The sequence below is a fragment of the Corythoichthys intestinalis genome, chromosome 19, assembly GCF_030265065.1.
Source record: "Corythoichthys intestinalis isolate RoL2023-P3 chromosome 19, ASM3026506v1, whole genome shotgun sequence".
Taxonomy (NCBI): Eukaryota; Metazoa; Chordata; class Actinopteri; order Syngnathiformes; family Syngnathidae; genus Corythoichthys; species Corythoichthys intestinalis.
The window spans coordinates 31,977,640-32,000,026 of record NC_080413.1 but is presented as its reverse complement, the minus strand read 5'-3'; the positions used below and the strand labels follow the sequence as shown (position 1 = coordinate 32,000,026).

The 22,387-nt window shown below is 36.8% G+C and overlaps 1 protein-coding gene across 3 annotated transcripts in view; it reads right to left on the bottom strand.

Annotated features, from left to right (window-relative positions):
• fam49a (family with sequence similarity 49 member A) overlaps positions 1–20,150 on the bottom strand; it is a 78,206-nt gene extending 58,056 nt beyond the window's left edge. For all 3 annotated transcript variants that reach the window (XM_057822791.1, XM_057822789.1, XM_057822792.1), the window contains exon 1: positions 20,024–20,150. The gene's annotated coding sequence lies outside the window, so the exon portion shown is untranslated. The remainder of the gene's footprint in view (positions 1–20,023) is intronic.
• Between the last annotated feature and the right edge of the window lie 2,237 nt (positions 20,151–22,387).

Genomic DNA, 22,387 nt, shown 5'->3' with positions numbered 1-22,387 from the left:
TTTGTCAAAGCAGTTTAAAAACTATTTACTGGCCTTGGGTAAATTGCCAGACAGAATAAATATGTGGTTTAAAGTTCTTGCATTTCCATTTTAGGTATTGCAAGTTCTCCAACACAATATTTGAACTGACAGTTTAAAATCCTTTTAGTGCAAAATGGCCCACACTCTGACAGGGGTAGCAAATATTATAATACATAATACATTATAAAAAGCTATATACTATATAAATACAAGATCACAACAAAACCTGTATTTTTCAAAGCAGTTAAAAAACATTCAGTGGCCTCAGGTAGATAAAGGTGTATAAATATGTACATTACAGTTCTTGCATTTCTATTTTAGGTATTGCAACTTTTCCAACACTATTTGAATTGACAGTCTAAAGTCTACATTAGTGCAAACAAGAATAATTATAAATAATAATAGAATTTATCAATTCAACATTACAATGAAACGTGTCTTTGTCAAAGTGGTTGAAAAAAAACAACAACACTTCACTGGCCTTAGTTAAATAGCCAGGCAGAATAAATATGTGCATTAAAGTTCTTGCATTTTCACAAGTTAAAAGCCCACAGTTTATCAGCAAGAAAGGCAGACCCAGACGGCGTCTGCTGCAGGGGCTTGTTTGATTCCGACACAAGACAAATGGAACCACTCAATTGAACAAATTTTCTTTGTCAAATAATCCAAGAAGAGAGATGGTGACCAATCGGGATGTCTTGTCAGCAGGTTTACCTAGTAACACAACAGGTAGGTGAGAAGGAGGAGTAGGTTAGCATTGCTACCGAGGCAGATTTACACAACGGTAAAAAAAATAAAAAAACGTATTGAAACCAAAATGGATAAATCGTTCAACTTACAAGAGTAGAGATGACGGGAACACGCTCTCATTCCAGCAGAAATATGATCAAAAGAAATGCTTTTCCGACGAACCGCTGCAACCCAGCCATCCGTCGTGCCTTCTGATATTTGGTCCTCCATGCAGAAAAACGGTGAGAAGTGAGTCCAGTTTTCCTCGCCCTTTTTTTTTTTGTCGCAGGAGACACTGTTGCACCCGGTAACACAACAATGCACACCCATATTTTCTTTCTAATACACCGAAGGAATTAGATTAGCACTACCACACGTTACAATCCCCGTTGAGCCTGCCGGAAGCATATTGCCAGCATGGCGGCCTAGCCAAACAGTGACGTAGTACGTCCCATTCCCTATCTTAATATTGCAATATATAGTATATCGCAATATATGGCGGAAAACACAGACAAGACTGAAAAAGCAGTTTCTGCTCTTGCACTCCTCTTTAAAAGAAACTGCTGTATTTTAAGCCAAAACAACTGTTGGGTTTGACAGAACAATATGTCTATATGCTGCCATAGCAGATTCATGGTGCATTAAGCCCCCGAACTATTTTTAATTTGTCCGTTTTACCCTGGAAACCCCCGTTTGCAGACGTCGCACAACCGCTTTTGTTTCAACCCAGCCATAAAACGAAGGTAATTAATTATATTTATTATTCAAAATGTCTGTCACTTTTGGCTTAGAATCATTAATTGATGTCTAATATTTCGTTTAAAAAAAAAAAGTATAAAAGTCACGGGGAAAAAAAAACGTTTTTAAGGGTAAATGTATGAAAAAGAAAATCTCGAACACTCCTTGACGTCCGCGATTTCTGCATCGTGACAACAAACAGCGATATTAATTAACAGTTATATTAATTTGATATTAAAACCCCTCTTAATGTTTTCGTTTTAATAAAATTTGTAAAATTTAAATTAAAAAACTTAACTAGTAGCTGGCCATTGTTGCTGATGTCGCACGACAGTGACGTCACATGGCAACGTTGCCATACTTCACAGTGTCACTCTTTAACTATATAAGGTAGTGATTTAAATACACAAGGTGTCATTGGCATGTTTTAAATTAATAAGAGTTCAAGACATTGAGTGCATTTTGTCCCTCGACTGACACCGTAGTAGTCAGTCACAACAAGCGAGACTTCTGATAATGGCTCCCAGCATCATAGTTTGTATATTGTGACTAAATATTGCCATCCAGTGTATTTGTTAAGCTTAATGAGTTGCTAAAATGTTTAAATACAATTTGACCGAACTCTGGGTAAGTTTTATGTGTATTGTTCATGTATATTTTGAGTGTGAATTTGTGAATGCCAGTTCTTTTTTCATTGTTTTTTTTTTTAACTGTGTGAGAACAGGGCCTCATTAATAAATACTGAAGCACTTTTTGTGAACATTACTTTTTGAGAGATATATAATTTTTGTTGTATTTTCACTATGTGATACTTATGTTTGTTGTGAAGGAGTTGATGACACTTATGCGAATAAATGGGGCGGTCCAAGTGACGAATCTGAACGTCTGTGTCCACCTTCCTTTCTCTCTGCCTTATACCCCATTGTCAGTCAAGGGGCAAAACGCACTCATTGGCTTGATCCCTAATTAATTTAAAACTCGCCGTTGACACCTTGTGGCGTATTTAAATCACTACCATACATAATTAAAGACACTTTTTTTTTTTTTTTTGAGTGACACTGTGAAGTACGGCAGCGTGGCCCTGTGACGTCACCGCCCAGCGACGTGAACAACAATGGCGACCTACTAGTTAAAATAATTTTACAAATATTATTGAAACGGAAACATTAAGAGGGGTTTCAATATCAAATTATTATAACTTATACTAACATTTATCTTTTAAGAAATACATGTCTTTCTATCCGTGGATCCCTTTAAAGTAAAACGCAAATACTTCCTGTTATAATAAATTATGCAGATTTATTAGTTATCATAACAGATCCTGGGTCAATTAAGCACAGTCAGGCACATTGAATAAATCGCAGCATTGGCGATTTTAATATTTCGATGCCTAAATTCACAATTTCAATCTAAAACCAATTAATCTTTCAGCCCTCGTATCCATGTTTGAATGCTCATAAAACACATTCTTTGCCCTTGCACTTTAAAGAGCAGTCAAAATTCCCAAAACTGGCACTAAAAGGGTTGTCTTTTGGGAAAATGGCTGGCAATGACAGAGTTAATGAGAAGACATTGCTTACTACCCCTTGGCCATAACCAAAGCATGACTAACCAACAAATGGATGTAACAGTCACAATCAGGCATTAAAATGGGTCAGAGGTTAAAAAGGTGAGAAGGGTGTGGAGGAAATATGTTCCAGTACACTGTACAACCCAACAAAATATTGAGCTCTGTCGACCCACACTGTGTTTCAGCAGGGCCGTGCAGAGACCGGTGGAGGGGCGGGTGCTCGTAGATCAAAAGGGGCACATGAACAAGTACTTAATAAAAAAAATAAAATAAAAATCTGACTTCCCGGTGGCTTTTATTTTTAAAGCTTTCTTAATTTCTTTCTCTCTCAATAACTATGGAGGTGGATTTGTGTCTTTATTACTCAATCCAAAAAAAAAAAGTTGCTTCTATCAAAAACAAAGTTGCTTCAATCAAAATATATATTTTTAATCCCAAAAAAGTCACTTCAATTAAAAAATGTGTTTTTGATTGCAAAAATAAATTTAAGACAAAAAAGCATTTGAAAACAATTTTTCTTGATTGAAACAACCTTTTCCATTGAAGTAATGTTGTTTTGCGTTTGGGCCACATTTTGGCTAAAACATTTGTGTCTTTATTATTATTCAATCAAAAAATAAGTTGCTTAAAAAAATAAAAAAAAACACTTAAAAAAAATCAATCATAGAAAAAGTTTGCACATGTGTCAATCGTTTAACAAAGTGAGCAGCCTCAGAGGGTTTGAGTAGACTCAATATGAAGCATTTAATAAGGCCAAGCATTTTCTTACTACTTTGTTCTTGTTTAAAAAATTTGGTGGGGCAGTAACATGTTTGAAACTTATCATAATTCTTACATTTTGAAGTGCTTAAAAAACATTTATAAATGATACTTTGGGGGGAAAAAGTGAAAAAACATGTCCTATATATATATCTTTTTTCCCCAATGTAAAATCTAAATAAATACATTGAACACGCACAAAAAAAGTGAGGGGGGGCGCTACTTCGCGGTTTTCACTTATTGCGGCGGGTTCTGGTCCCCATTAACCGCGAAAAACGAGGGATCACTGTATTTCTGATAAGCCTTAAAATAATCAATCCCAGCACTCGTCGGGCCGGTGTTGTGCCGATACCGGCCGTCAGCTCAAGTCCCAGCCGGAAATAACGCGTCTCAGGCGGACGACGGGAGCGATGCGAGGCGCCCCCCTCCATCCGAGAGCATGCCGCTTAATTTGACTCAACAGTGCATTTCTTCGTTTATATTAGCGCTAAATACACAAGTTTGACGCCAAATAAAACGGGAGCTATTTTTTCACGGGAGATTTGGCTAGCTCTGGCAATGTTCAACGCAAGCTGCAACGAATGGCAGTAACTTTATTGTATCGCAAAATATGAAAACGGATGAAACCATTACTCACCAAATTCAATCTGCTGGCAAATACAGGCAAGTGTTATGCTGGGCTCTGGTCTGCCCCGGTGTGAATAAGGCCTGCTTTTTGTTTTCGCAGCTTTGCAATGAAACCAAAGGCTCTCCAAGCACTCCATGTACATGTAAAGAGTGCGCGCGATTGGAATAATGGAACGCAGTTTGGGCCGATGATTGGTTCTCGTCAGCGGAGCATCTAGAAGGATTTGCTGACTGTCCAAGTGTCACTTTTTTAAAGGACCGATTTCTGAATTGCTCAGTTTACGTACTAAAATTAATCACATGATGATAATGATAATAATAATAATAATTAATTTAATAAAATCCCCCCCCCCCCCCGTCAAAAAAAAAAAAAAAAAAAAAAAAAAAAGAATTTCTCCTCGGATCTACGCAATTCACGTAGGTCACCCTTTTTGACTTCAAAACGTTGAATTTCGCCGAAAGGTGAGAGATTTTCATGCCTGCACAATGGATTTAACAGTGAAACAGCTATAATAGCAATGATTTAATCCATAATCTTAATTCTTCTTGAGAAAAATTAACATCAAAACAAAAGATGAGAGTTGTTCACATCACATATTTTTACGCCCAAGTTCGAGTCACCCAGTTTTAAGGGATCTGTCGTTACTGAGTACTGATCTGACACCTCAGTAATTTATTATTTATTTAATAATTTATTCTTCTGACAATATCTTTGTCCATCTTGATTATTTTAATGCTTTGTAGCCCTTAAATTAAAACCTTAAAAACACGATCTTTTCCACCAGATTCCGATCTTCTAAAAATAACGTGCTCGGACCACAGTTCCAGTCATGTGATCGAATTAGGGACATCCCTAATTGTAATAGTTCTGGATTATTTTGTCACTTGTAACCCTGAACTCATTCAGTGCCATTGACAGTGATAGACATTAAATTTACAGTATATTAACTGGGAAGGCTGGCATTGAGTGATCGTGTTTCACTGCCACTGACTGCGGTAAGACGTCCAATCCATTTTGACTGGGAGGGCTGTTCCTAGTCAAAATGGACTGGACACCCATCGTTGTCTATGACAGCCAACGACCAAATACTTCAAAATGAGGAAATGCCTTTTAAAAATCCCATCTTTTCGATACTGATCTTATAAAAATGATGTGATCTGGCCTGATTTCTGATCACCCTACAAAAGATAAACAGTTTTGTGCCAACAAATAAAAACTTTCTAAATTTTCCTTCATCAAATATAACTCTATTACAGTCATTAAAACAATTAAAAACCATACTTTTCATTCGTCTACAGTCCATTTAGGCAGAAAACTAGTAAAATAGCATGCTTATTATTCAGTTAACCAAGTGCACTTTAAAAACTGCCAGAGAAAAAACGTACATCCTGTGCACAAAATGCACTTCACCTGCACACGAGTGGGCACGAGAGCAGAAAGTTGAAAACACTCACAGAGAGCTGTTGTCTCGCTTGACAAGAAGGTGCATGAAAGTGAAACATGAGCAGGAAGTTTGCGAGGTCATGAGGCAGCATGGTAGCGCACGAAATGGTTAAGACATGCAGACAGACAGTTTGATGTAAAAGAGGAACTTTCTACAGTCAGTTTGATTCTCATGGTCACATTGCGACACATTCAGTTTACTATACAAGAGTCATTTCCTTAGGGGAATGGAAACAGGAGGTGACAGACTGCCAACAATGAAAAATAATAAACATGGGGAAAATAGCTGCAGTAGAAAAACAATAACATTAGTCCTAATGAACAGTGAAGGTGTGTTTTTAAAAGTTCAACTGCTAAACTTTATGAGATAAGCTACACCCGCAGCTCAGATTCATTAATCCTGTTTGACAAATTGTGAGACTGAGCAGCAAAGACTGTTTTTTTTTTTAATAGCAACAAATCCAATGTCTTTCACTAATGATTAGTTTTTGTGTGCAGTAAAAACTCAACAAAAAAAACCCCAATAAAACGCAACAAAGAAGATGGACACAAAAGTAAATATTCTGTATGTGACAATGAAAACGTCAAAAACTGCGTTTAAGAATAATCAATGGAAAACTGTTGTGACATTCCCAGTTTGAGTTGCTAGTTGGAAGTAAAAATAAAGGGGGGGGGGGGGGGGGTGTGCATAAAGTATAACACCCACATACACACAAAAAAAATTCCCAAAACATAATGCTTAAATAACAGGAAAAAATTTGAGTAAAAGAGACAATTTACATTTGTCTTCCACTGTCTAAAGCACTTTATCAGGCGACTACCATGACTTAGTAAAAGTGTTTCTAGTAATAGACTTCTGTTTGTGTAAATACACAGATGACAAAGAATTACATCACCCTAGTTGAAATTACTCTGTCCTGTTTCATGAAAATAAGCCATTTCTCACACTGACTGCAGGGTTAAGAGCACAGCAGGGCATTACCATTATGGCTAAAATGATGATCAGGATTATTATAATCAGTATAGCAATGAGATTAATTAATTTAAAATTCTCAGTATTCTGGGGAAATATGTTAGATTTGTGGCACAATTACACAAATGTAATAAGAGCATATTATGTACGTAATTGGAAATAGAGCATCAAAGCGCGTTTTAAGTGTATAACTTGCTCTCTTTGTACATTTATTTTGTTTTTTGCCAGAACTCACAAATATATTTTGGTTATTACTTTATTTTCAGCGCTTGCGTATCCCCTTTTGTTTACTTACAATCACACATTCCCATGTGTGTGCAATTCACTCCCTCCTGCTTGCGATTCATGACAGTGTTACAAATGTGCATGACAGTGTTACAAATGTGCCACAATTATTAACCAATCATGAGTCAGAATGCAAGGAAAGTTCTGATTGGCTATAGAATAGCATTTTACACCAATTTATTACAACACCTCAGAAACCTAGTCTCGGGAGCCGTTTCTGGATTGGTAATGGTGACTTTGCCATTCTTATGCAGTGGTACCTCTACATACGAATTTAGCTACCACTGTATTAATATTTTAAATCTGAAATGCCATACAAAAACATGTTTGGTTTTTTTTTTTTGCTTAAGACGATAAGTCGCACCAGCCCAAAAATGCAAAACAAAGGGGGAAAAAACCCACAAGTCCCACTGTAGTCTGTGGCATAACAAATCTGATCAGGGTCCAGGTGCCATGAGTACGACTGGGTTATCGCTTCATTGAGGCACCAACTTAACTGTACTGTATTAGTGGGAGTGGGGTGGTGCTAGCGCAGAGTTTGATGTTAGCTGTGATATGTATGCCTGCTTTAACACAATATTATAGCTGTGTGCATCATCATACATGAGTTTTTGCCCCTTCCCTCGCTCACCCTGGCCCCCTTTACATCTACAAAACGGGCGCAACCCCCCAATCTCCGCCCCTGACTTGAGTATAAATTGTATTTTGAGGGGGGAATTCTATTTAGGCCAAGAACAAACATGACACATTATAGTAATAATAAAATTGAGAACAACAGGCTTCTATTCACAAAACATATCAGTTATTCAGATATAAATAGTCTAAAATTCACAACAAACAAACTTCTTTACCAAACTCTCGATCTCACTCCAAATCTACTTCAGTATTGATTAAACATGTGCTGATTACCGGTTTCAAGGTATACCGCGGTATGAAAATTTCACAGTTTCAAAACTGCAAAATTTTCCGTCATAGCGCCCCTAAGGTATAAACTATTTTTTATGTCCTAAAAATGCAGGGAGAAATCCTTCGCTTGCAGCAGCAAGACTCAATCCTCCCCCAGCGGTTGTTGCAGGGATGGGAATACTTCGGCTACAGAAAAGTTACAGACGGCTGCGGCTTAGAGTAAGAGGGCCAACCGACATGTAAAACATGTTTGCGGAGGGTGGCTGCCGAGGAGGCAATACTTCCAATATGATTTCGCATTTATACAAAATTAAAGTCAACGTCATGAACATTTCCCACCAGCTAGGAGAGTTAACTCCAGCGTGTTCAGTGTGTCTAGCTGTGGTAAAACATGTTTTCCCCCTCTCGCAACTGTCAGTGTTGTGCTTTTTATGGAAAAAAATTCAATTTTTTTTGTTCCGATGGTAATAATGTTGAGCTGTGGCTATGGGTTTAGGTTCACCTAAAGAACTGCATTTATTTTAATTTTATTTAGAATATTTTCAGTAATTATTATTATTTTTTAAAATTTATTTCAACATTATACTTATGTTTGAATTCGCTAATATTAGAGTTCCCAAAAATCGATTATTACATGCATCGCGATTCGACACAGAACGATTCGATTACGATTCATAAAGGTTCAAAAACGATGATTTTCCCTCATAACTTTATGGGAGCCGCTCGTAGCAGAACGAAATTCAAGACACGTCTGCCGCCCGGGCACCGTTAACGGGCGCACGCACGTTATGATGGATGCTAACGGTTACTGTGAGAGAGATTTACTCTTTAAAAGACTGGAAAATACAGTGCCTTGCAAAAGTATTCGGCCCCCTTGAATCTTGCAACCTTTCGCCACATTTCAGGCTTCAAACATAAAGATATGAAATTTAATTTTTTTGTCAAGAATCAACAACAAGTGGGACACAATCATGAAGTGGAACAACATTTATTGGATAATTTAAACTTTTTTAACAAATAAAAAACTGAAAAGTGGTGCGTGCAATATTATTCGGCCCCTTTACTTACAGTGCAGCAAACTCACTCCAGAAGTTCAGTGAGGATCTCTGAATGATCCAATGTTGTCCTAAATGACCGATGATGATAAATAGAATCCACCTGTGTGTAATCAAATCTCCGTATAAATGCACCTGCTCTGTGATAGTCTCAGGGTTCTGTTTAAAGTGCAGAGAGCATTATGAAAACCAAGGAACACACCAGGCAGGTCCGAGATACCGTTGTGTAGAAGTTTAAAGCCGGATTTGGATACAAAAAGATTTCCCAAGCTTTAAACATCTCAAGGAGCACTGTGCAAGCCATCATATTAATATGGAAGGAGCATCAGACCACTGCAAATCTACCAAGACCCGGCCGTCCTTCCAAACTTTCTTCTCAAACAAGGAGAAAACTGATCAGAGATGCAGCCAAGAGGCCCATGATCACTCTGGATGAACTGCAGAGATCTACAGCTGAGGTGGGAGAGTCTGTCCATAGGACAACAATCAGTCGTACACTGCACAAATCTGGCCTTTATGGAAGAGTGGCAAGAAGAAAGCCATTTCTCAAAGATATCCATAAAAGGTCTGGTTTAAAGTTTGCCACAAGCCACCTGGGAGACACACCAAACATGTGGAAGAAGGTGCTCTGGTCAGATGAAACCAAAATTGAACTTTTTGGCCACAATGCAAAACGATATGTTTGGCGTAAAAGCAACACAGCTCATCACCCTGAACACACCATCCCCACTGTCAAACATGGTGGTGGCAGCATCATGGTTTGGGCCTGCTTTTCTTCAGCAGGGACAGGGAAGATGGTTAAAATTGACGGAAGATGGATGCAGCCAAATACAGGAACATTCTGGAAGAAAACCTGTTGGTATCTGCACAAGACCTGAGACTGGGACGGAGATTTATCTTCCAACAGGACAATGATCCAAAACATAAAGCCAAATCTACAATGGAATGGTTCAAAAATAAACATATCCAGGTGTTAGAATGGCCAAGTCAAAGTCCAGACCTGAATCCAATCAAGAATCTGTGGAAAGAGCTGAAGACTGCTGTTCACAAACACTCTCCATCCAACCTCACTGAGCTCGAGCTGTTTTGCAAGGAAGAATGGGCAAGAATGTCAGTCTCTCGATGTGCAAAACTGATAGAAACATACCCCAAGCGACTTGCAGCTGTAATTGGAACAAAAGGTGGCGCTACAAAGTATTAACGCAAGGGGGCCGAATAATATTGCACGCCTCACTTTTCAGTTTTTTATTTGTTAAAAAAGTTTAAATTATCCAATAAATTTTGTTGCACTTCACGATTGTGTCCCACTTGTTGTTGATTCTTGACAAAAATTAAAATTTTATATCTTTATGTTTGAAGCCTGAAATGTGGCGAAAGGTTGCAAGGTTCAAGGGGGCCGAATACTTTTGCAAGGCACTGTAAATTTGTGTATGCGACAGGCAAGGACAGAAGTGCAACCCGGCGGTCGCGCTTTTGTCCACAAGTCATTTTTTAGAGCAAGAGTGAAAGAGAGATAGTTCGTTGCTCCTTGTCTTTCAGATGTCCAGCAGTAGTTTTAAGTCATTTCAATTAAAAAATGTCCTGAGTGTGTTGCTAAGACCCGTGTGCAACTATAAGAGGTGAGTACATGAACCCTCTTGTACTGTTTAGCCTTTATTGTTATCGTTTTTGAGATGTTAATAGTTAGCGCCAAGCGCTAAGCTAATTAGCTAATTCGCTAACGTGTATGTTATATGCAGAACGTGTAAAACCATGATTAAGTACAGCGGTAACACTACAAACATGCGAAATAGTACAAAAATCTGTAAAAACAAAGTATATTGGTTAAAAGAAGTCTTATTTCTAAAGACACTTTGTTTCCAGAAAATGTGGAATTCATTCCACCTGTGTAAATTTTATTGTATTGTTGACAAAAATAAGTACTCCCTTTAAAATGGTTACAGTTTTTGCTCTTTCTTTTAAAAAAAATATTTATTTTTTTTTTAAAAATTACAACAACAAAAAAAAAAAAACAGCTTAAGGGCAGCTTTTTGTCGTATGGGCATGTTTCCATCGTTCTTGTTGAATCATTGGGATATTTTAAATAAATAACGGACATAAATTTGTTTGGCTATTGTGTGAATTGGTAATGCACGATGTATCGATAATCGCGATAACCACGATCATCTTCGTTATCGTGACCATCAGTCAATAATCGAATCGGAGCACCCTGAATCCTAATCGAATTGAATCGTGGGGTGTCTAAGATGGCACACCCCAAGCTAATATGTTTAGAAAAATAAAAATTCTGTTCAATGGAAAAAGTTTTCTTCCCAAATATCTCAAATTAACACATTTTAGAGCTATAATTGCAATTATAGCAGGGCGGTAAACCGAAAATTTACCGGCACCGAAATTCTTCACGATGAGCGACGTAATTTTGACCATGACGGTAAATTGGGTAATTTAATAAAACAAGAAAATATAGTCTTTTCATCCCGCTTTGACTCTGTGTTGTTCGGAAATGTTCATTCCCCTTTAAGAAAGCAGAAAGTGTGCTTACGTATGGAGCCACGTGGTTATCAGGAAGCCAAACAAACAAGAGCCCTGTGGCTAACGCTAGCGGCTAACGCTACAAGCAAACGTGATGGAGTGTGGCTTAAGGGAGGTTCGCCAAACTTTCACCCGACATTAAATAGACTCTTGGCGGCATCCAGACAGGCTTTCACCCGCTGTCCTCCCTTATTCTCACGATTTCCAAAGAGGATGCTTTCAATGCTTTCTACTAGTAGCCAAGCCACAGGCTAACGCTAGTGGCTGACGCTAGCGGCTAACGCTACAAAAAAAACGTGATGGAGTCGGATAGCGGCTCAAACCTTGGCGAAAAAGCTGAACTTAATGAGTGGATTGGGCACGGACTGCATCTAGCAATTAGTATGTCACGTTATTGTGTATCTCTGTCTATGTGTGATTTCTGATGGATGTTGTGATACTAAAGCATTCAGCATAAAGTACAATCCAACAGTGAAAATTTTAATATGGCTGTTTAATGGCCCCAGCTATTTTTCTGTATGTGCTTAATTCTGTGTCATTAGATCAATCAATGCAGCTTTAATGTGTGTGTGTCTGTGTGGGGGTTCATCTGTGCTTGCATGTATTAAAAAATGCACTGGGGAAAAAAAAACTGAAACCTTGAAGTAAACACTTGTGTTAAGTAAATATGTCACAGCAGCCATTGACAATAAGTTGTCTTTTTGAAGTGTACTGTTCAAGCTGTAAGTCATTTGTATTACAATGACATGTTTGCACTGGCATATTGATTTTGACAATGTACATTGTTCAAGCCATACAAGCTGTTATAAATGTTCATACTTGAATTCTTATTGTTTACAATACATTTTTGTATACTTAATGTTTAGACTGCATGTACGATTGTTAAACATATTAAATTGAAAGCTGGTAAATAAATTAACAAGAAACGGTTAATCTGTATTTCATGCATTGATTCAGATTTTCAAATTACAGTGGGGAGAACAAGTATTTAATACACTGCCAATGGGAAAACCCATTGGCAGTGTATCAAATACCTGTATATAACAGTCCGCTTGGGCGAATTTATCGTCATTTATCGTTATCGAGGTAAATCTGCCCAATTTACCGCGATACGTGCTTAAGGCCATATCGCCCAGCCCTAATTGCAATACCATGATATTTGGGCTTAAGCCTATTATAACGTGAGAATCTCATACTGGCACATGCCTATTATTGATATATAATGAATCAGGAAAATGGGCCCTTCCTGAGACACTATTAACGACTTAGAAACAAGCAAGCAATTTGGTGTGCATACATATTCCGTTTCCATATAAAGTGTTATTGCCAAGTTGCATGTATTTTAAAGTTTAACAGCATGGCCATGATACTTAAAAAGAAATAATAATAATTTTCACATAGGTCAGATAGTTGTTGGTGAGAATGTAAAAAACATTTCCCAGTTGCTCTTGTCTTAGTTTCCACTACATAGACATTTTTCAAACTGTAGCTTAGTTAAAAGCAAGGAACACAAGGTTCATCCACAGTCGCTATTGTCCAGTTGCATTTGAGCGGCATTCCGCAAATGCTGCAATTAGAGACGAATAGAAAACGGAGAAAGAAAACAAACTTGTGCACACAGATGCACACATTGGCTGTGAATAGCAGCTGTTGCTGTGTGCTCTCTCACCAACAAAAAGGACACCATTCTAGTAAAAGAAGAACCATGAAAAGCATGATTTATAGAGCAGTGCATCCCAACCTAAAATGAACACAAAGAGCTAGCCATAAATTTGTTTGGTTATCGCAGCATCTTGCGGAGGTTGAACAATAAAAGAAGAGAATTTTCATTCTATTGTAGTTTGAACTGAAAATATACAAACATATTATTCATAGTTCCGTATTACTTTTTAAACCGATCCGGTATATTTTATAATTGATTGTTGTATGACTATGTCAACATTTAATCGTTGGCTGTATTAAATGGAAGCTGCTCCACTAAACCCAAACAGTACCATAGTGTCAAATTGCCTTTGGGAGAAAATGTTTTGTGTTCAGATTTTCTAAATGATTATAAATAAACGCTCACATTAGAAACTTTCATTTCAAAGTCTGCATCACAGTAGTTCAAACAATATTACAGATCACAGCTAACACTTAACAGATCAGAGTACAACAAAAGACCAATTGGTTAACTTTCATAGCAAAAGTACGCAAGGTTAAATGATATAAAATGCTAAGGTTTTTAAACAAAGCCCTTAACATAGCATTCAAACATGTATTCTGCTAAATATACTTCTAAACTAAATAACGAGAGCATAAACAAACATATTAGCTCAAACAAATACATTATTTATGTTGGTCTAAACAAGGAGCAGGTGGATTCAGCCATGTTAGACGAGTTATGGTATATTCACTGTTGCCACTGGAGGGCAGTGTAACCACCCAAATCAATAAAACTAAATGCAACATTTTCAAAACAAACCATTACAACGTCACTAATTAAACGAATCATCAAAGCAGACAAATTTGATTCACAGCTTTTTTTCTGATCGAGTTAATCAATTAATCGCTGCATTTTGGCAATGCCATTGCATTTCTGGATTATTTTATTACTTCTTAGCCCTTAAAAAATAGACAAATTTTTCAAAACTAAAAATCCAATCCACTTCACCTGATTCCGACAGTCTGAAAAATGGCCCGACCGGCCTGATTTTCAATCGGATCGAAACATGGTGGATGGTGGTAAATGGAATTTTAACATACTAATCGACATAGTCAACATCATCGATGACATAAATGCGTCGACAAGTATAACATCCTGTCGACGGTTAATGAAGGGTTAAAGAAAATGCGTGGAAAGTTGAGAATGTCGGACGCCCGGTATGCAAGTGCAAGCTGCACAAAGCCAAAAAAGCGCACCAGAGTGGCCAAAACATTGACTTATTTCAATGAAACAAAGGAGGGTACACTGTTGTGTTCTGTTTCTTCAATGCCATGCTTGCATGGGCGGTAAATGTCACGGCTGCGTTTTATCGCCACGTGCTTGCGTATGTGCATAGATTTGTGCGTGCAGGTTGATGACATATGACTCCAGTTTCTTTCACAGATGTTTATTGGTCATCAACATGCAGTAGAATTAAAATTTCAGACATATAAAATAAGGAAACACATCAATATTAAACGCTGTAAACGTTAGCATTGCTACATTGAGGCTAATGGGGAAAAAAGACAACCTACTTTAGCCTGCTATAAAACATTGGCAGTCTTTTCCAAAACGCAAACTTGCGGTTAAAAGATGACACCTCAAACCTGAAAAATCGCTGGTTAATAGCATTTGCAAATGAAAAAAATGAAAAGAAAAAAAAAATCTATTACTGACACCACATGCAATGACAAAAAGTGCTTTTTTTGCGAAGTGTAAAGCTTATAGTTAGCGGTTTAGGGAACAAACTTCCGATGAACATTTCAAAATAAAAGCATGTCATGTTCGTCACATAAATAACGGTTTCTGGAGTTAATCCCATCTACTTCAGAAGTCAGATTCTACACTAAGAATAGCTTTAAAATGTCACCCTTATGAAAAATCTGATTGGCAATGAATATTTTTTTATAATACTATTATAAAAAAATATTAGCTATACTATGATATATAATTTTTTCTGAAGAATTGTTTTGAATCATGTTGGAAAAGCGAAGTCAGTGTTCTGAATCTGTTTACATTCAATTCTTTTGCACTAGTTAATGCTATCTGCATTTGTTTATTTGTGATTTATTATTGTTATTTATGTGTTTATTTGTATTTTAATAAAGAATTGAAGTGTTTCAAAATGTTTTGTGAGTTAATAAGCGTCAACAAAAATGTCATTGCTAAATTAGTTTAATTTTTTTTTTTTTTAATTAGATTAGTCGACTAATAGTAAAAATAGTCGGCTAACTGGGAGAAAATTCGTCGCTTGGAACAGCCCTAATGTTCTTTTAACCTTCAATGCACTTAAAGCACTTTGACATTGTCATCTCATTTGCCTACTGATGACGCAGCATCCAGCAATGTAGGGTTCAGTATCTCGCTCAAGGATACTTTGATATGGTCACCAGGGCAGTGGATCGAACCTACAGCCTTTTAGGTTAGGTTTTAACTATTCTACCACTGAACCATGATGCAAACTTTCCATAAATGATCAAAATGATGACACTCTTTCCTCCTGGCTTGCTGCCATTGCACCAACTTATTTCTGCACAGGGTGGTGCATGATTCAGCAGCAGTAAAATAGGTCTGGAGTGATGACAATAAATATGATTTTTTTTTTTCTACTTTGTCTTTTATTTAAATATTGAGCTATTAAAAATGTTTCAATTAATCGTTCCAGCCCTAGTTTGGGGGTGTTTAGTGCTTATTCCATGTAATTTGAGGGGAGGATATGTCCGCCCTTTTCAGTGTGCAAGTCAATGGCATGGCACATAGACAATGCTTTTAAGTCCAGATGGGAAGGCAGAAGAGGGGGGAAAATCCATGCTGTCTTGTTCAGTTGCTCTTCTAGATTCAGCTCACCCTTTTAGTCATGATAGTAAAGGAATCTGTACTCACCATTATCCTTGCAATATGTGAGGCGAGGTGTGTTCTTACTTTCAAAAGGCCAACATGCTGATTACAGTAACAGGAAATAGTTCATGTACCATACTGACATCTGACTTGTGGGATAGTTCATATCATATGCACTTTATTGATATACCTGTAGGTTTACATTGTTCTTTAAAAAGAAACAGACAGTTAAGCCTGTTGCGACATGCAATAAGACAAATTATCGCACGGTAAATAAAAATGAGGGTGGTAATTTTCCTGGCTGCGATTTATCGCCGCGTGTGTGCGTGCATACATATCTGCGTGCGTGTGCTGCGTGCACTCGGCACACGTGCGTGTTGATTACATATGAGACTCCAGTAGCTTTCACAGATGTTTATTGGCTGTCAACACACCTTTGAATTAAATGTCAGACATACAAAATAAGGAAGCACTTCTATACTAACCATTGTAAAACGTTAGCATTGCTACATTGAGGCTAATGGAAAAAGGACAATGTACTAATCCCTTTGTCTGCTATAAAACATTGACAGTCTTCTCCACAACGCAAAATTGAGGTTAATAGGTGACACATCAAACATGAAAATCGCTGGATTAAAGAATTTGCAAGCAATGCGAACTAAAGGGAAAAAAATCGATTACTGACACCACATGCATGACGAAAGAAATGCATTTTGTTTTTGTTTCTTTTTACCGAGTGTAAAGCTTACGATTAGTGGCTTAGCAAACGTGAACATTTCAAAATAAAAGCATGTCATGTTCAGATTTCTGGAGGCAATCGCATATTCTTTAGATTCTACACTATGAATACATTTTAAATGACCCATTATGAAAAATCTGATTGGCAATGTTAATATGATGTAATAAATGATCATAATTTGGCTTCAAATTTGTTGCATGTAATCTTTGCAGGATAAAATGACTTATTTTGGATCAAATTAACACTTTTAATGGGCTCTAATTGGCAGACAACAAAAATGACAGTGGGTTTCTCACCTATTTCATATTCTGCACCTAACTAGCTTTAATATGACTCATTATGCATTTTTTTATAAATATTTATAAATTTTAATATAGTTTGCGTTTTATTTAAGAATAACAATTTATTGCAATTCAATAGGTGATTTATGAGGACGTATTTTCACTATATTCGTGGCTGAATAGGTTAAAAAAAAAAAAAAAAAAAAACAGGCAATAATATCGCATATCGCAATAATTTATCAGACAATATATCGCCTACTAAAATATGTTATCGTGGCAGGCCAAGAGACAGTTTTAATGAATAATGCATTACCGTCGCATAGGGCTGCAGCTATCCATTAATTTAGTAGTCGATTAATCGATGAACTAGTTAGTTCGAATAATCGAGTAATCGGATAAGCAACATAAAAAATTAAAATACCTGAGCTAAGCTTCAAACCGTATATAAAATAAACAAATAAGGATCATTGTACAACAAAATTGGCTAACTTACACAGCAAAAGTCCACTAACTTAAATGCTACAAAATACAAACTTTTCTTTACAATTCTCTTAACAAATGGTTTAGACACATAGCCTATTCCCACAAAAATTGGCTAAATATACCTTTAAACTAAATTACGAATGCATTAAAAAAAACATTAGCTCAAGGGGTGCAACGGTAAACAAAAATCTCGGTTCGGTATGTACCTCAGTTTTGAGGTCACGGTTCGATTCATTTTCAGTACAGTAAGAAAACAAAATGCAAAATATAAATGTGCTAGTTGTTTATTACACATGTTTGTGCTTTCAACAATAGGAACAGTAGCCTATACAAAGCTAGAATTCTGCTCAAAAAGTAGCGGGTATTTAAAGATAATAATCCAATAACAATTTGCCTTTCAGACCCCGCGCATTGGCCAGCTTTCTTTTTGAAAAAAGAAAAAAGAAGTTCTGTGCTAAAGAAAAAAGCAATCCCAATGACAAAGATTTTAACAAGTATTTTACAAATGAATTGCCTCAATGATTTTTTTTTCTTATGAACGGTTTTCAAAAGCTTTATTGGTGGATTTTCTCAAGTTAAAGCGCCACACAGAAATTAATAAATTTATTTGTGTAAGCAGAATCTGTGTATTATTCTTATTATTTAATTACAGGTGTTTTAGCTCATTTCAATTTATTTTATTTAAATGGGCTATTATTTATTTTATGATGTGTTTGTATTTTACAAATGTGATGTAGTATTTATTTATATTGTATATTTTATGTTGTGTAACTTTAGTTCCTATGTGAATATTAGTTCCTACTTGTTTTGATGTGGTAGGAGGGTTTTGTATTGAACACGGGGCCGTATTGGTTATTATTATAGCAGAGAAGACAATTGTAAATCAACAAAGACAAGTCAACTGTGCCCCAATCTACCACTCAAGAGATCTGATGGACTCAAAAAGTGGGTTACGAATGCATATTAGTTTGAAAATCGACCGGATCCACCGTATTTTTACACGAGTGACTTCCGGTCTGCTAGCTAGTAGTATTGACGCAGGAGGGCCGCGTCTCGTGTCAAATAAAAAAATCTGCCGTTTTTTTCGTGTGCATCGCGTTGAGCCGCTTCTGGGACGCGTCTAACATGCAGCCGCACTGCGACTGGTGTGCATTGGCTGATTGACTTTAACGTCCGCGTTTCACTGCGTTCTCGCGGCGGCCACTTTGTCACGCCATTGACGTTTCTTACTGTCCTACCGTGTTGGTCCTCAATATAGTAGGAAAGGCGGAGTAAATATAATCTACACAAAGAAACTGTAACCCGATCGACTCACAGCCTCGAAAAGTAAGGGTTACATTACGTCAAAAACCCGTTTGGGACGCCTCCGTCCCGAACCGAGCACAAAGTACCAAAACTGTTCAATACGAATACATGTACCGTTACACCTTTAATTAGCTCAAACAAAAACCTAGCTTATGTTAGTCTTAACTGGAAACAGATGTATTAGGCCATGTGAACGAGGCAGACTAGATGGCAGGCAGTGTATCCACCCAAATCAATAAAACTAAATGTAAACACTTTCAAAACAAGCAGTGTATCCACCCAAATCAATAAAACTAAATGTAAACACTTTCAAAACAAACCATTACAACGCCACTTCAAATAAACGAAACCTCGAAGCAGCAAAATTTAATTCGAATCTTTATTTCTAATCGAATACTCGAGTTCATTGATTAATCATTGCAGCACTACTGTCGCAAAACATGTACTGTACTTTACTAATATCAGCAGATTTGAGAGCTGATCAGGTCAGGAGAGACAGCTGCTACAGTCATCTTCACCAAAAAGCACACTCAAGCTTTACCACTGGCGGTTTGAGAGAAGAGCAACACGTCTGCACGTTCAAACAAACACTGGTATCCCCTCCAGATGCCCTCAACACTGGGTTATTTGGCATAGTATGTGGCTCCTAAATCGAATATGTGAGTACGTATTCGTTTTAATAGCATTAAAAGGCAATTAGTCAATAAATAAAAAATCTGTGCACTTCAGTAGCTACTTGCCAGCTAAGTTTCCAGGCTTAGACGGTTAATCAAAAAGTGTCCGGCCATAAAAAAAAGATAATAAAACGCTGGTCAAAGGGCTCAGGAGGTGCTGGCGAAATGCTTTTATGATCTGTACTACGGTACAACAGAACGTTTCATTGCACAGGTTGAGGAGGTTAACGTGGGCTAGCGGGTTAGCCTCCCCGGCATCTCTTCCCATGTGAGCTTATTTGACAGTGAAGGAGCTTCACAACGTTCAGCAAATATTCCGGGGGCTACAGCAGCGCCATCCCAACAGGAGTAAAAGTAGCTTAAAAAAGAAAGAAACTCACCGGGTTTAGTCTTCGGAGTTTAGTTCTGGCAGGAAACAAATGAAGAAACGATGTGAGTAGCCTTTTTCGGCGACCTTGGCAACTCAGTATGTCCAGCAGCATTGAGTGAGTGAGTCAGAGCGGAGACCCCGCCCTCTCGCCCCCAGAAAAACACAGGAAAAAACGGTCCCGTATCAAAACCCCGCCCATTCCTGTTTTGATTGGTCTAAAGTAGGGCCCGTGAAAAATTAGCCAATTAAAATTCATTTCACTCATTCTGCCTCAGTGCAAGTGCAAAGAGGAAATAAAGTACTGTACTGTACTGTACTGTAATAAATTCTCATTACATAAATGTATACTCAGTGAGGGTGTGTGTTTTTTCTTACTACAGCGATCCCTCGCTACTTTGCGCTTCAAACTTCACGCTCTCAGTCCACCGCGGATTTTTTCAATTAAAAAAAATAAGTGAATAAATACAGTATTTTATTTAAAAGATGTTAAGGTATATGGCGGAAAACACCCAGGTGATTGGACTTTTGCTGTGAGACCTCCAATTTGGCCAAATTTCAGAACTGTCCTATATTCACGTGTGATACATCATTGGAAAGCCTAAAATCTCAATTTTCTGTGGGAATTTTTTTTTTTAACAGGAGGGCATTTAATAAAAATAATAATAATAAAATAAAATAAACAGTGAAACCCCAATGGGAGGTGAGAGCATGAGAGAGAATAATTAAAGACACCATGATTTTAACGAGATATTATTGTGTACTTACCTTGTTTCGATCAGCGAGTGTCAAGACACAACTGAGATTGGCCACAGCCGGACTTTTTGGGGATTTTATGGGTAAAACATGGTAATATAAAGGCCGTGATGCAGAAATCGCAGACATCAAGGAGTGGTCGAGAGTTTCTTTTTCATATATTTACCCTTCTAAACGTTTTTTTCTTTTCAATTTTTCTTTGTTTGGATCGATTAGTTATCATGTAAAATATCGGGGAAAATGCGACAGTAACAAAATTATTATTATTATTATTCAATCAAAAAAAGTTGCTTCAATCAAAGACAAAGTTGCGTCAATCAAAATAAAAAATACAATTAAGCGATAGTTATGAGGTAGATATCCGTGACTTTTTTACAGACACTATTTTTTCGTTGTGATGTAATTTGTTTAAAAGTTTAAAATATGCGAGTGAATATTTTTTTGTCGTTTTTTTCAAACTAAATATCAGACATCAATTTTTGACTCTAAACTTAAAGTGACAGACATTTTGAATAATAAATATAATTAATTACCTTCGTTTTATGGCTGGGTTGAAACAAAAGCGGTTGCTTGACAACTGTAAACGGGGGTTTCCAGGGTAAAACGGACCAATTAAAAATAGTTCGGGGGCTTAATGCACCATAAATCTGCTATGGCAGCATATAGACATATTATTCTGTCAAACACAACAGTTCTTTTGGCTTAAAATACAACACTTTATTTTAAAGAGGAGTGCAAGAGCAGAAACTGCTAATCCAGCCTTGTCTGTGTTTTCCGCCATATGCATGTATACTAGTGCTGCAATAATTAATCGATTAATTCGAGTAATGGATTAGAAAAAAGTTTCAGATCAAATTTTGCCGCCTGTAATGGAGTGTTTTGAAAATGTTTGCATTTATTTTTATTGATTTGGGTGTATACACTGCCCTCTAGTGGCAACAGTGAATATGAAATAACTCATTTAACATTGCTGACTCCAGCTGCTCCCTGTTAAGACCAACATAAGGAAAATTTTTGTTTGAGCTTATGTTTTTTATGTATCCATAATTTAGTTTATAGATATACTTAGCAGTTTTTTTTGTGGGAATATATGTTTGAACCCTTTTTCAAAAGCATTGTAGAAAAGTTTGCATTTTTATAGCATTTAAACCAGCGGACTTTTGCTATGCCAGCTAGCAAATTGTTCTTTTGTTGTACATAGATCCTCATTTATTTATTTTTTTAATACCGTTTGACGGTAAACTAAGGTATTTTAATTTATTCTTTAATGAATGTGTAAGTCTGCATAGTTTGAAGAAATATCCGACAATTTTATTTTGTATTCGCATTTAATGCTTTTTCGAAAGTGCAATCTTAGCAAGCCTTTGTTTTATAACTCCTAAAATGTATTCTGAAACGCATTAAATGTTTCTAATCCGATTACTCGATTATTCGAACTAACTAGTTGATAGATTGAGCAACTACTAAAATAATCGATAGCTGCAGCCCTAATGTATACATGTACAAATTATTGTTTTCTTTTATATAAATATAATTTATATCGCAATTATTACATTTGCAGTGCTTAAAAATCATTCATAAAAATGTACATATACTGTACGTATAAGGGTTTTTTGTTTGT